General features: G+C 43.8%; 4 non-coding genes across 4 annotated transcripts; all 4 read right to left on the bottom strand.

The window, feature by feature from the left end:
* Positions 1-6,614: 6,614 nt before the first annotated feature.
* Positions 6,615-6,778, bottom strand: LOC127945328 (U1 spliceosomal RNA). The gene has a single exon (XR_008150665.1). It is a non-coding gene; the product is annotated as a U1 spliceosomal RNA (small nuclear RNA).
* Positions 6,779-7,153: 375 nt separating this feature from the next.
* On the bottom strand, positions 7,154-7,344 carry LOC127945553 (U2 spliceosomal RNA). Its single transcript, XR_008150882.1, has one exon. It is a non-coding gene; the product is annotated as a U2 spliceosomal RNA (small nuclear RNA).
* A 2,487-nt stretch (positions 7,345-9,831) lies between these two features.
* On the bottom strand, positions 9,832-9,995 carry LOC127945327 (U1 spliceosomal RNA). Its single transcript, XR_008150664.1, has one exon. It is a non-coding gene; the product is annotated as a U1 spliceosomal RNA (small nuclear RNA).
* A 375-nt stretch (positions 9,996-10,370) lies between these two features.
* On the bottom strand, positions 10,371-10,564 carry LOC127945648 (U2 spliceosomal RNA). The gene has a single exon (XR_008150927.1). It is a non-coding gene; the product is annotated as a U2 spliceosomal RNA (small nuclear RNA).
* Positions 10,565-12,155: the final 1,591 nt, after the last annotated feature.

Below are 12,155 nucleotides of genomic sequence, written 5' to 3'. Positions count from 1 at the left end.
GCAATAAAAACAGGGGTAAAATCACAGCTTTTATGATTAAAACCTTTCCTTCAAATGTCAAACGTCTCAGTCCCCAGAAACCTAGTTTTTTCCGCACTTTAACCATCACGTCATGCCAATTTCCACTCCCTCCCCCGTCTCTGTCAAACTTAATACCCAGTATTTTTAACTCTGTCCTTTTAAAAGTAGTGTCCAGTCCAGCGAGCTCACTAGGTTTCCAGGGACCGTAAAACTGTGCTTTTGTTTTATCTCGGTTCAGTCTGGCTCCCGATGCTTTCCCAAACCAGTCTGTCAGGTCCATAGTCCTCTGTGTTGATAAAACGTCAGTACATAAAAGGTTGACATCATCCATATATAAAACAGTCTTTGCAGTCAGTCCTCCAGTCCCGGGTATAGTCAGTCCACTGATCCATGTATCCCTTCTCAATACCTGCGCTAGGGGTTCGATGCAAGCCACATACAGGAGAGGAGATAACGGACAGCCCTGACGGACGCCGCTGCATATATTTATCGCTTTTGAGAGATTCCCGTTAACTAGGATTTTGCTGGTTATGTCTTTATACAGCAATCCCACCCAAGCTAAGAACCTCCTGGGAAACCCCATTTTTTCCAAAACTTGAAACAAGTAGTGGTGCGAGACTCGGTCGAATGCTTTTTCAAAGTCTAAATTTAAAACTATCAGCCGAATATTTCTGTCTCTCGCATAACAGATGGCGTCTCTTATCAGTACGAGGCTGTCTGTGATCTTTCTCCCAGGGACGGCGCAGGCTTGATCCGGGTGGATCAGATCTGCTAAAACTGTTGACATTCGTGTTGTTAAAAGTTTACTAAAAAGTTTACAATCAAAGTTTAAAAGGGTTATAGGACGCCAGTTTTTTAAATCTGTCTTGTCATCTTTTTTGTGTAGTAGGGTCATTATTCCTATCCTAAAACTGTCAGGGAGCTGGTCGATCTTGTCAAAGTCATTAAAAACAGCCAGTAAGTCTTGTCTTAAAATGTCCCAAAAGGTCAAATAAAATTCAAGAGGGAGTCCATCAACTCCAGGAGTTTTCCCTTTTTTGAATTTTTGAATACTTTTGTCTATCTCAGAAATGTTAAAATCCTTTGTCAGACTGGTATTTCCATTTATTGTTTTCTCTATGCTTGTTAAAATTTCGCTCAAAATGCTGTTGTCACTTGCCTTTTCTTCATAGAGTTCTTCATAAAAGCTTTCTATTACTGATAAAATATCCTTTGTGTCTGTCATTGTTTCTCCTTCTTTATTTCTTAATTTAAATATTGCTCTACCTCCATCAATAACTTTCTTAAAAAAGTATCTGCTGCATTTCTCGCCTTCCTCTATTTCCCTTTCTTTACTCCTGAAGAGAACACCTCTACTTTTAACCTCCGCTAATTCTGACATGTCTTTCTTAACTTCCTTAATTTCTTCGTTAAAATCAAAACCCTGGCTAAGAAGATAAAAGTAACGTTGTAGCCTCTTTTGCAGTCCCACCATTCGTCTTTTTTCTTTTAATTTTTTCTTTTTCCCTGCCCATCTAAAAAAAGTCTTGGTCTTTGCCTTTACCATCTCCCACCACTGTGCTCGTGAATCATAAAAGTCTTGTAAAGTCTGCCATTGGCTGTACTGCTCCCTGTAGTATGTTGTGATCTCTGGGTCTTCCAGCAGGGAGCAGTTCAGTTTCCATATCCCTCCACCTGTCGTCACACCTGTGGGAAAAGAAAGGGTGCAAGAAAGCATAGCGTGGTCTGAAAAGAAAACGGGCATTAGTTTAGCATCCACTGGTGTAAGGTCTCGCGTAAAGATATAGTCTATACGGGAGGCTTTAGTGCCATCACCACTAAACCAGGTGAATCCTTTTTCCCCAGGATGCATGGTTCTAAAACAGTCGGTCAATTTAAAATCCTTTATAATGTTCTGTAGTAAAATTGACGTTTTATCCATTTTAAAATCCTCTCTCTCCCCTTTTCTATCATTTTTACTTAAAATGCAATTAAAATCCCCTGCTAAAATAAATGGGGTCTTTCCTAAAAGGTGGGACTGCACGTCTTCTAAAAGGTCGTTCCTTTCATTTTTATCTGTAAAAGCATACATATTTAAAATATTAAAATCATGTCCTAAGAAGGACAGATTTATTAAAAGAGCTCTCCCATCTCTCACCACTGTGCTACCCTTCACCAAGAGCTGAGGATTTTTTATTAAAATGGCTACTCCATCGGCTCTGTTAAAATTTGATCCACTCCACACAGATACATGGGGCCATTGTTCTTCCCATCTCCTATAATTGGACATAAAAGGTAAAGCACATTCTTGTAAAAGCAGGATATCGCTATTTTGGGTTTGTAAAAAGGATAAAACCATTTGAGCTCTCAACTGTGACCTCACACTTCTTACATTTAAGGTGGAGAGTGTGAGTGTCATGATAAAAACAGTTAAAAATGAAAAATACAACATTTTAGAAGACATAAATAACTAAAATTTCAATTAAAAAGGATATCTGTATCTTGTGAAACCAGCTCTTCTTCTTTTCCCCTATTTGGGGAATCCGGAGATTGAAGCTGTTTCCCCCTTGAGCTAGCCCTAGGGGTTGATGTTTGGAGTTCTATTGACAAGAAAGATATTTCGTTTGGGGAACCGAGTGGGAAAAGCCGGTTCAGATCCCCTGATGAGAAGGAATCTGATCGCAATCCCACTCTATCTCTTTTCTCATTCTTCTCCTCAATGGGAGATCGGGCAATCCTTTTTTTCCCTCTCAATATAACTCCTGGAAGATCATTACTTACCTCTATCTCTTGTTTCTCCTCCACTACCTTTTCCTGTTCTTGTTCACTATCCTCCTCCTTGCTCTGTTCATTTGACTCCTTTTCTTTCTCTATTAGGGATTGGTGGAGTTCCATCTCCTCATTTCCGTCTGCTCCAATAGTGTGGTTTGGCGGGAAATTTGAAGTTTGCTCCGCCCCCCCTCTCTCCTTACCTCTGTTATCAATTTTCTCTCCACCAACCCCAGGGTTTGGCGGGAGATTTGAATTTAGCTCCACCTCCTCATTGGCCTGTTGTACTCGCTCCTCAACCGCCATTTTGTCTGATTTTACTTTGTTGGCAAACGATTTGGGGCAATCTCTGTAGAGATGAGACAAGTCTCCACAAAGATTACACTTTCTGCCATTTGGACATTCTTCAAAGGAATGTCCAATTTCTCTACACTTGTTACAAAATAGTTTCTGGCATGCTTCAACAAGATGCCCAAACTCCCCACATCGCCGGCAGAGTTTGGGCATTCCCTGGTAGTGGATGTAGCCCCTGTTTTCTCCCAGAACTATCATTTGTGGTAAATGCCTCAGACCTTGGAAGCCCTGTGGGTCTTCCCATTGCTTAATGGGGACCCTCCAGGAACAATTCCAAATACCGTCTTCATCATAAACCTTCATAGCCTGGCCCCTTACAGTGCAAAATCTACCCAGCCATGTGCAAATGTCTTCTCCATTCACAGTCTCATTGAACATTCTAACGATAACCATTTTTTGTGTGTTATCAGTTAGTTTCTCAACTTTAAACATGGAAAACTGGGTCTTGTGTGTGTCAAAGCGCTGCCAGAACTCATTTAACAGTGCTGCATTTTTAAAACTCACATCGAAGCCTTTGTTAAAAGGCAGGGTTAGAATGCAATTTAAATCAGCAGGATTAAAACCTAGAAGTTTTTGCACAAGTTTCCTCGAAAAATCCAACCTTGACATTTCCATTAACTTTCCATCTTTTTCTAAAAAAAGGAACCTAGTGCTGTGGTGCCTCCGCATGCCGGCACGAGCAGCCGACATGTTGGAGGCACCGACAGCTAAAAGGAATCAAACAAACTAAAAAATTACCACAGCAATAAAAACAACGTAAAACAGGAAATAACTTACCTTAAGACCAGTTTCTCAATAAAAAAAAACTCCTCCTAAAAAACAAGCACAACACAATATGAAAGACAATAAATAGTAAAAAAAGTATGCCAGATGCAATACAATATACCTCTCGGAAGGTGTAGGACGTGCTATGGTAGAGCACAACCTAAAAACCTCCAAGAGGCGATCGCAGTCTCTTCCTTTAAGCCAGACACTTGATCTTAGCCAAAAGGCCGAGAAGCGATGCCGCTAAGACGCAGCAGGGAGGAAGCCGGACACGGCGATGCCCATCTCGGCTTTGGTAAGTTTTGGGAGACCTAAAAACGCTGGGGGATGGTACCCTGATAGCACACATACATCTAGGAGACGTCTATTTGACATATGAATTTACATCTGCAAGATGTAGTTTTAAGGCTGTTTGCTCATCTGCAATACGTCTATTGGACGTCTCCTTTTAGCAGTGTTTGGAAGGTTACTTTGGAAATGTAATAGGTTACAGATTACAAGTTACCCTGTTTAAAATGTTATAGTAGTATAACTTTTTCAATTACTTTATTAAAGTAATGTAACTAATTACTTTTGAGTACTTTTAGATTACTTTTCTAAATTTGTGAAAATTAAATAATAATAAATAAAAACATATACATCAACTCAAATACAGTTATCTAATAAGCATGTGTCATTCCTGTATAATAAACTCCTGAAACATTGGTGTTTTTTTAAACTGCTGTCTCTTTGTATATGATATGATAGGTAAAATGCATGACGTGACACAGAGCAGTTCTAGAAATGATGTTTATGTGCTCATGTACTCCTATATTGAGGCGGCAGAGGCTGACAACACTGCAAGCTTCAGTAGGCCTATTTGTATTAAATGAAACTGCATGTTTTTGCCATTAATTTACAGGAAGGGCGGACTGGGAAAAACAAAAAATTCTGTTAAAATTCTGGAAATTATTAGGGCGTATGTCTCAGAACAGTCAGTGCAATTTGGGAAAGAAATCAGTGAAATCTGTATGTGGATGTGTGTAAATATTCAAATGTAATTGCCTTTGTAATCGTTAAAAATTTCATAAGTAACTTTAATTTAATTACTAATTTTTTCTTCGTAACTGTAACTAATTACAGTTACATTCATTTTGTAATTAAATTACGTAATGCTGTTACATGTAACTAGTTACTCCCCAACAATGCCTTTTAGATGTCAGATAGATGTCAATTAGATGTCTTTTAGATGTTTATGATTTAGAAGGTATATAAAACTGACATCTGAAAGGCGTATGTCAGACGTTTGTAGATGGCAGATGCTTTCCAGATCAACAGTTCTTTAACAGACATCTTGCAGACGTAAGTGTGCTATCTGGGTAGTACCCTCCCCTGTCTACAACGTCACCGGGCCTCGTGCCGATCGGCCTGACGGAAACTACGGCATGGCTCGTAACTCCCAAACGGTTGGTCGCAGAGCCACGTGCCTTATGTCACCGGAATCCTTGGCTCGAGCCGAACGAGACGCAGGTCTCAGATTGGCCCGTCGCTCTGACGAAATTTTCGGGTATTTTGGATTTTGTCGAAAACCTTCTTTTGCAACCTGGCGCCAGGTATTTGGCCCAGTCCCACCCAAATCAGCACAGAAAGCTTCTCTGGAGTCTGAGTGTCAATAATCATCCAAAAATAGAGGAAATTTCCATTCACCTTGGCGAGGGGACCTCAAAACGTGCTAAGGTGGCGTGTCCGAGGTGGCTCGAATGGCTATAACTCCAGGAAGGAGTGAGATCCCTTCACCCAAATCGGCACACCTGTGCAGGGGCTCAGTCCGAGGCCAGGTGAAAAGGGACGCGGCGACAGGCCACTAGGTGGCGCCGTAAGCTGAAAAATAGGGAAAATGTAATGTAAATGGACAATCAAACAAAGATGAAAACACCTGCAACACTGCGGGATGGTAGTACCCTCCCCTGTCTGCAACGTCACCGGGCCTTGTCCCGATCGGCCTGACGGTGGAACTGCAGCGACGGAAAGTACGGCATCGCTCGTAACTCCCAAACGGTTGGTCGCAGAGCCACGTGCCTTATGTCACCGGAATCCTTGGCTCGAGCCGAACGAGACGCAGGTCTCAGATTGGCCCGTCGCTCTGACGGAATTTTCGGGTATTTTGGATTTTGTCGAAAACCTTCTTTTGCAACCTGGCGCCAGGTATTTGGCCCAGTCCCACCCAAATCAGCACAGAAAGCTTCTCTGGAGTCTGAGTGTCAATAATCATCCAAAAATAGAGGAAATTTCCATTCACCTTGGCGAGGGGACCTCAAAACGTGCTAAGGTGGCGTGTCCGAGGTGGCTCGAATGGCTATAACTCCAGGAAGGAGTGAGATCCCTTCACCCAAATCGGCACACCTGTGCAGGGGCTCAGTCCGAGGCCAGGTGAAAAAGGGCGCGGCGACAGGCCACTAGGTGTCGCTGTAAGCGACAACAAAATTAATACGAATCGAAAAAAAGGACAACCAAACAACATGGAGACAGTTACAGCTAGGCTGCAGTCAGTCCAATCTACTTTCAAAGTAAGGTCTGCGCTATGTTCGAACTAAACTACCCACCAGGGTCCGATTTTTCAAGAGCGCAAGTGACTTTGTTTCACAGGCGCACAACACATATCTCGCATGTGACAGAACTCCCCATTCTGAAAGGAAAATAAATAAAAAACTGTAAAAACCTCTTCTGCTTTGTTTCACCAACAATTTCAGGGGAGAGCGCGAACGCAGTCCCCCACTACCATAAATTATGCAGTCGAGATTCCCGCATTTGGGGAATTCGCAGGGGTCAGCATGGCCGGAGTGCAATGGACAAGCCTCGCCCTGGGTGAACCGCCTTCTTGATCATGGTGTCTCCCCTGCCAGGTAAGTATGAAGGCCCAGGCGGTCAGCCAGAGGTGTGATTTGCATCTCTACCATCCTCACCAACGGTTAGCCCTCCGCCCCCCCTCCAGGAAAGGAAGGAAGGGGTGCCTTCCGTTACTGGCCTGGAAACTGCCAAGCTCATGGGCCGGTGCTTCCCAACGCCAGTTTTAGATGACTCTCTTTAAACAAACACACCTGATTCGATGCGTCACCTCGTCTGTGAAAGACTTCAAGACCACAGGTGGGTGCATCGTTAGTGGAAGAGTCCAAGACCCCAGGTGGACACATCAGGAAAAAAGTTTGCAATAAACCACAGCATCTGCAATGGCAGCTCTCATTCCTTGTTCTGCTATTCGACACAATAAATGGCAATCCCCAAAAAGGGAAAGCACACCGTTCCTGGAGACACTGCAATACCAGGCCGATGCATGGAGTGGACGGAGCAAGCCCCGGCTCCAGCTCCGTGATCTAAAAATCCATTTAATATGTAGTCCCCGGATGGGGGACGTATCAGATATTAAACTGATAAGAACAGATACTACACTTGATCTTAGCCAAAAGGCCGAGAAGCGATGCCGCTAAGACGCAGCAGGGAGGAAGCCGGACACGGCGATGCCCATCTCGGCTTTGGTAAGTTTTGGGAGACCTAAAAACGCTGGGGGATGGTACCCTGATAGCACACATACATCTAGGAGACGTCTATTTGACATATGAATTTACATCTGCAAGATGTAGTTTTAAGGCTGTTTGCTCATCTGCAATACGTCTATTGGACGTCTCCTTTTAGCAGTGTTTGGAAGGTTACTTTGGAAATGTAATAGGTTACAGATTACAAGTTACCCTGTTTAAAATGTTATAGTAGTATAACTTTTTCAATTACTTTATTAAAGTAATGTAACTAATTACTTTTGAGTACTTTTAGATTACTTTTCTAAATTTGTGAAAATTAAATAATAATAAATAAAAACATATACATCAACTCAAATACAGTTATCTAATAAGCATGTGTCATTCCTGTATAATAAACTCCTGAAACATTGGTGTTTTTTTAAACTGCTGTCTCTTTGTATATGATATGATAGGTAAAATGCATGACGTGACACAGAGCAGTTCTAGAAATGATGTTTATGTGCTCATGTACTCCTATATTGAGGCGGCAGAGGCTGACAACACTGCAAGCTTCAGTAGGCCTATTTGTATTAAATGAAACTGCATGTTTTTGCCATTAATTTACAGGAAGGGCGGACTGGGAAAAACAAAAAATTCTGTTAAAATTCTGGAAATTATTAGGGCGTATGTCTCAGAACAGTCAGTGCAATTTGGGAAAGAAATCAGTGAAATCTGTATGTGGATGTGTGTAAATATTCAAATGTAATTGCCTTTGTAATCGTTAAAAATTTCATAAGTAACTTTAATTTAATTACTAATTTTTTCTTCGTAACTGTAACTAATTACAGTTACATTCATTTTGTAATTAAATTACGTAATGCTGTTACATGTAACTAGTTACTCCCCAACAATGCCTTTTAGATGTCAGATAGATGTCAATTAGATGTCTTTTAGATGTTTATGATTTAGAAGGTATATAAAACTGACATCTGAAAGGCGTATGTCAGACGTTTGTAGATGGCAGATGCTTTCCAGATCAACAGTTCTTTAACAGACATCTTGCAGACGTAAGTGTGCTATCTGGGTAGTACCCTCCCCTGTCTACAACGTCACCGGGCCTCGTGCCGATCGGCCTGACGGAAACTACGGCATGGCTCGTAACTCCCAAACGGTTGGTCGCAGAGCCACGTGCCTTATGTCACCGGAATCCTTGGCTCGAGCCGAACGAGACGCAGGTCTCAGATTGGCCCGTCGCTCTGACGAAATTTTCGGGTATTTTGGATTTTGTCGAAAACCTTCTTTTGCAACCTGGCGCCAGGTATTTGGCCCAGTCCCACCCAAATCAGCACAGAAAGCTTCTCTGGAGTCTGAGTGTCAATAATCATCCAAAAATAGAGGAAATTTCCATTCACCTTGGCGAGGGGACCTCAAAACGTGCTAAGGTGGCGTGTCCGAGGTGGGTCGAATGGCTATAACTCCAGGAAGGAGTGAGATCCCTTCACCCAAATCGGCACACCTGTGCAGGGGCTCAGTCCGAGGCCAGGTGAAAAGGGACGCGGCGACAGGCCACTAGGTGGCGCCGTAAGCTGAAAAATAGGGAAAATGTAATGTAAATGGACAATCAAACAAAGATGAAAACACCTGCAACACTGCGGGATGGTAGTACCCTCCCCTGTCTGCAACGTCACCGGGCCTTGTCCCGATCGGCCTGACGGTGGAACTGCAGCGACGGAAAGTACGGCATCGCTCCTAACTCCCAAACGGTTGGTCGCAGAGCCACGTGCCTTATGTCACCGGAATCCTTGGCTCGAGCCGAACGAGACGCAGGTCTCAGATTGGCCCGTCGCTCTGACGGAATTTTCGGGTATTTTGGATTTTGTCGAAAACCTTCTTTTGCAACCTGGCGCCAGGTATTTGGCCCAGTCCCACCCAAATCAGCACAGAAAGCTTCTCTGGAGTCTGAGTGTCAATAATCATCCAAAAATAGAGGAAATTTCCATTCACCTTGGCGAGGGGACCTCAAAACGTGCTAAGGTGGCGTGTCCGAGGTGGCTCGAATGGCTATAACTCCAGGAAGGAGTGAGATCCCTTCACCCAAATCGGCACACCTGTGCAGGGGCTCAGTCCGAGGCCAGGTGAAAAAGGGCGCGGCGACAGGCCACTAGGTGTCGCTGTAAGCGACAACAAAATTAATACGAATCGAAAAAAAGGACAACCAAACAACATGGAGACAGTTACAGCTAGGCTGCAGTCAGTCCAATCTACTTTCAAAGTAAGGTCTGCGCTATGTTCGAACTAAACTACCCACCAGGGTCCGATTTTTCAAGAGCGCAAGTGACTTTGTTTCACAGGCGCACAACACATATCTCGCATGTGACAGAACTCCCCATTCTGAAAGGAAAATAAATAAAAAACTGTAAAAACCTCTTCTGCTTTGTTTCACCAACAATTTCAGGGGAGAGCGCGAACGCAGTCCCCCACTACCATAAATTATGCAGTCGAGATTCCCGCATTTGGGGAATTCGCAGGGGTCAGCATGGCCGGAGTGCAATGGACAAGCCTCGCCCTGGGTGAACCGCCTTCTTGATCATGGTGTCTCCCCTGCCAGGTAAGTATGAAGGCCCAGGCGGTCAGCCAGAGGTGTGATTTGCATCTCTACCATCCTCACCAACGGTTAGCCCTCCGCCCCCCCTCCAGGAAAGGAAGGAAGGGGTGCCTTCCGTTACTGGCCTGGAAACTGCCAAGCTCATGGGCCGGTGCTTCCCAACGCCAGTTTTAGATGACTCTCTTTAAACAAACACACCTGATTCGATGCGTCACCTCGTCTGTGAAAGACTTCAAGACCACAGGTGGGTGCATCGTTAGTGGAAGAGTCCAAGACCCCAGGTGGACACATCAGGAAAAAAGTTTGCAATAAACCACAGCATCTGCAATGGCAGCTCTCATTCCTTGTTCTGCTATTCGACACAATAAATGGCAATCCCCAAAAAGGGAAAGCACACCGTTCCTGGAGACACTGCAATACCAGGCCGATGCATGGAGTGGACGGAGCAAGCCCCGGCTCCAGCTCCGTGATCTAAAAATCCATTTAATATGTAGTCCCCGGATGGGGGACGTATCAGATATTAAACTGATAAGAACAGATTTTTTTTTTTTTTTTTTTTTTTTTTTTTTTATTATACTTTCAACATTACATTCATTTTTCCACATTTAAATCATAATTATACCTCATTTCACATTCAGTAACATTTATCATAATACAGTTCAACTAAATCTTTCCACCTTTCCTTGGCTGCATGTTTCCCCCACCTTTGTACATCCCACTTAATCCTTCCCCTTAATTCAGCCTCCACTCCCTGTACTATCCCTTCTGCTGACCTCCTGCCCTTTCCTCTAATCCACTCTTGTCTTTCCTCCCATATCCCTTTCTTCACCAAACTCATTATTAACCAAAGCATAAACGCAACTTTCCCTTCCTCCCCCCCTTCTCCACAACAATATTCCTTGAGAAAAATACATAATCTAACCTTTTCTCCACCCCTCTGGAGTTTCTCCATGTTGCCATACATGCTTTAGGATTAACCCTCTGCCCTCCGTCCACCAAATCATGCCCTTGCAGGATCCCCTCCAACACCTGCAGACTACTATCCCCTTTATCCCCTAGCTGTATATTGAAATCCCCCCCCATTATAATTTGTTTATTGGTGGCACAAACTGTTAACAACATATCAAAAATTTCTTTCCTCTCCTCTGCTGTCTGAGGAGCATACACTGAAAGTAATCGGTATTCACCCCCTCTCCACTTCACATCTGCCCCAGCCACGCTCCCTTGAGAAACTGTAAAATGATTCTCAACCTCTATTCCCTGATCCCAAAACAATATCCCCACCCCTGAAGAAAAAACCCCTCCCACACTCCATAATGCACCTCCCCTACCCCACTCTTCGGTAAATTTCCTTGCATCTTCAGAGCCTTTTAAATGAACTTCTTGCAAAAAATAAATATTACACTTACAATTATGCAAAAAAGAAAACACAGCTCTCCGTTTCACAGCATCTCTTATACCCCTTACATTTATCGTCCCCACTGTCAGCTCCTCAGTAGACAGCCTTATTCGTTCTTTAATGTCCCTCCCATTTCTTGTCCTTCCAGGCTTGTGGCCTCACTCTCACTCACTCCTAAATCTGCCCACCTTACAGGTGTTGACTTGAGGCCATATGACTCCTCTTCCCGCTCTTCATTCCCCCTACCAACCATTTCCTCTGTCAGCTGGAATAAGGGCCTTGCATTGTCCATCTCAAGCCCATCTTGACTGTCAGTAGACGATGATTCCTCTGAAAAGCTCATCTTTAGAACAGTCTCAGGCTTCCTCTTCTTACTTGGTCTCCCCTTTCTCTTTTCAGTTTTCCTGACCAGTTGGCTTTCCCTTGCATTAGCTGAGTCACTTTTACTCTCCTCTTCCATCTCCTCTTCTACTCCGTCCGCGCACTGCATGGGGCTTTTGAACTGTTCCCCACTAAGTGCCTCCAAGAAAGCCGCCATCACATCTTCCACTTCCTCTGTTTCTTTGCCTCTTTCCATCCCAGCAGCTCCCATCTCCTCACCAGGCTCTATCATCCCCTTCTCCGTCACCTGTTGCTCGATGATCCTCTTTTGACTTTCCTCCCCCAACCGTCTGTCCTTCATGCCTTCTTCCCCTCTCACTCCTTCTCTGTACTGCTTTCGGCCACCTTTGCAATCTCTCATCAAGTGGTCTAATGAACCACAGCTGTGACA

The sequence above is a fragment of the Carassius gibelio genome, chromosome A23, assembly GCF_023724105.1.
Source record: "Carassius gibelio isolate Cgi1373 ecotype wild population from Czech Republic chromosome A23, carGib1.2-hapl.c, whole genome shotgun sequence".
Lineage (NCBI taxonomy): Eukaryota > Metazoa > Chordata > Actinopteri > Cypriniformes > Cyprinidae > Carassius > Carassius gibelio.
The sequence above is the reverse complement of the archived record's forward strand: the minus strand, read 5'-3'. Positions and strand labels throughout refer to the sequence as shown.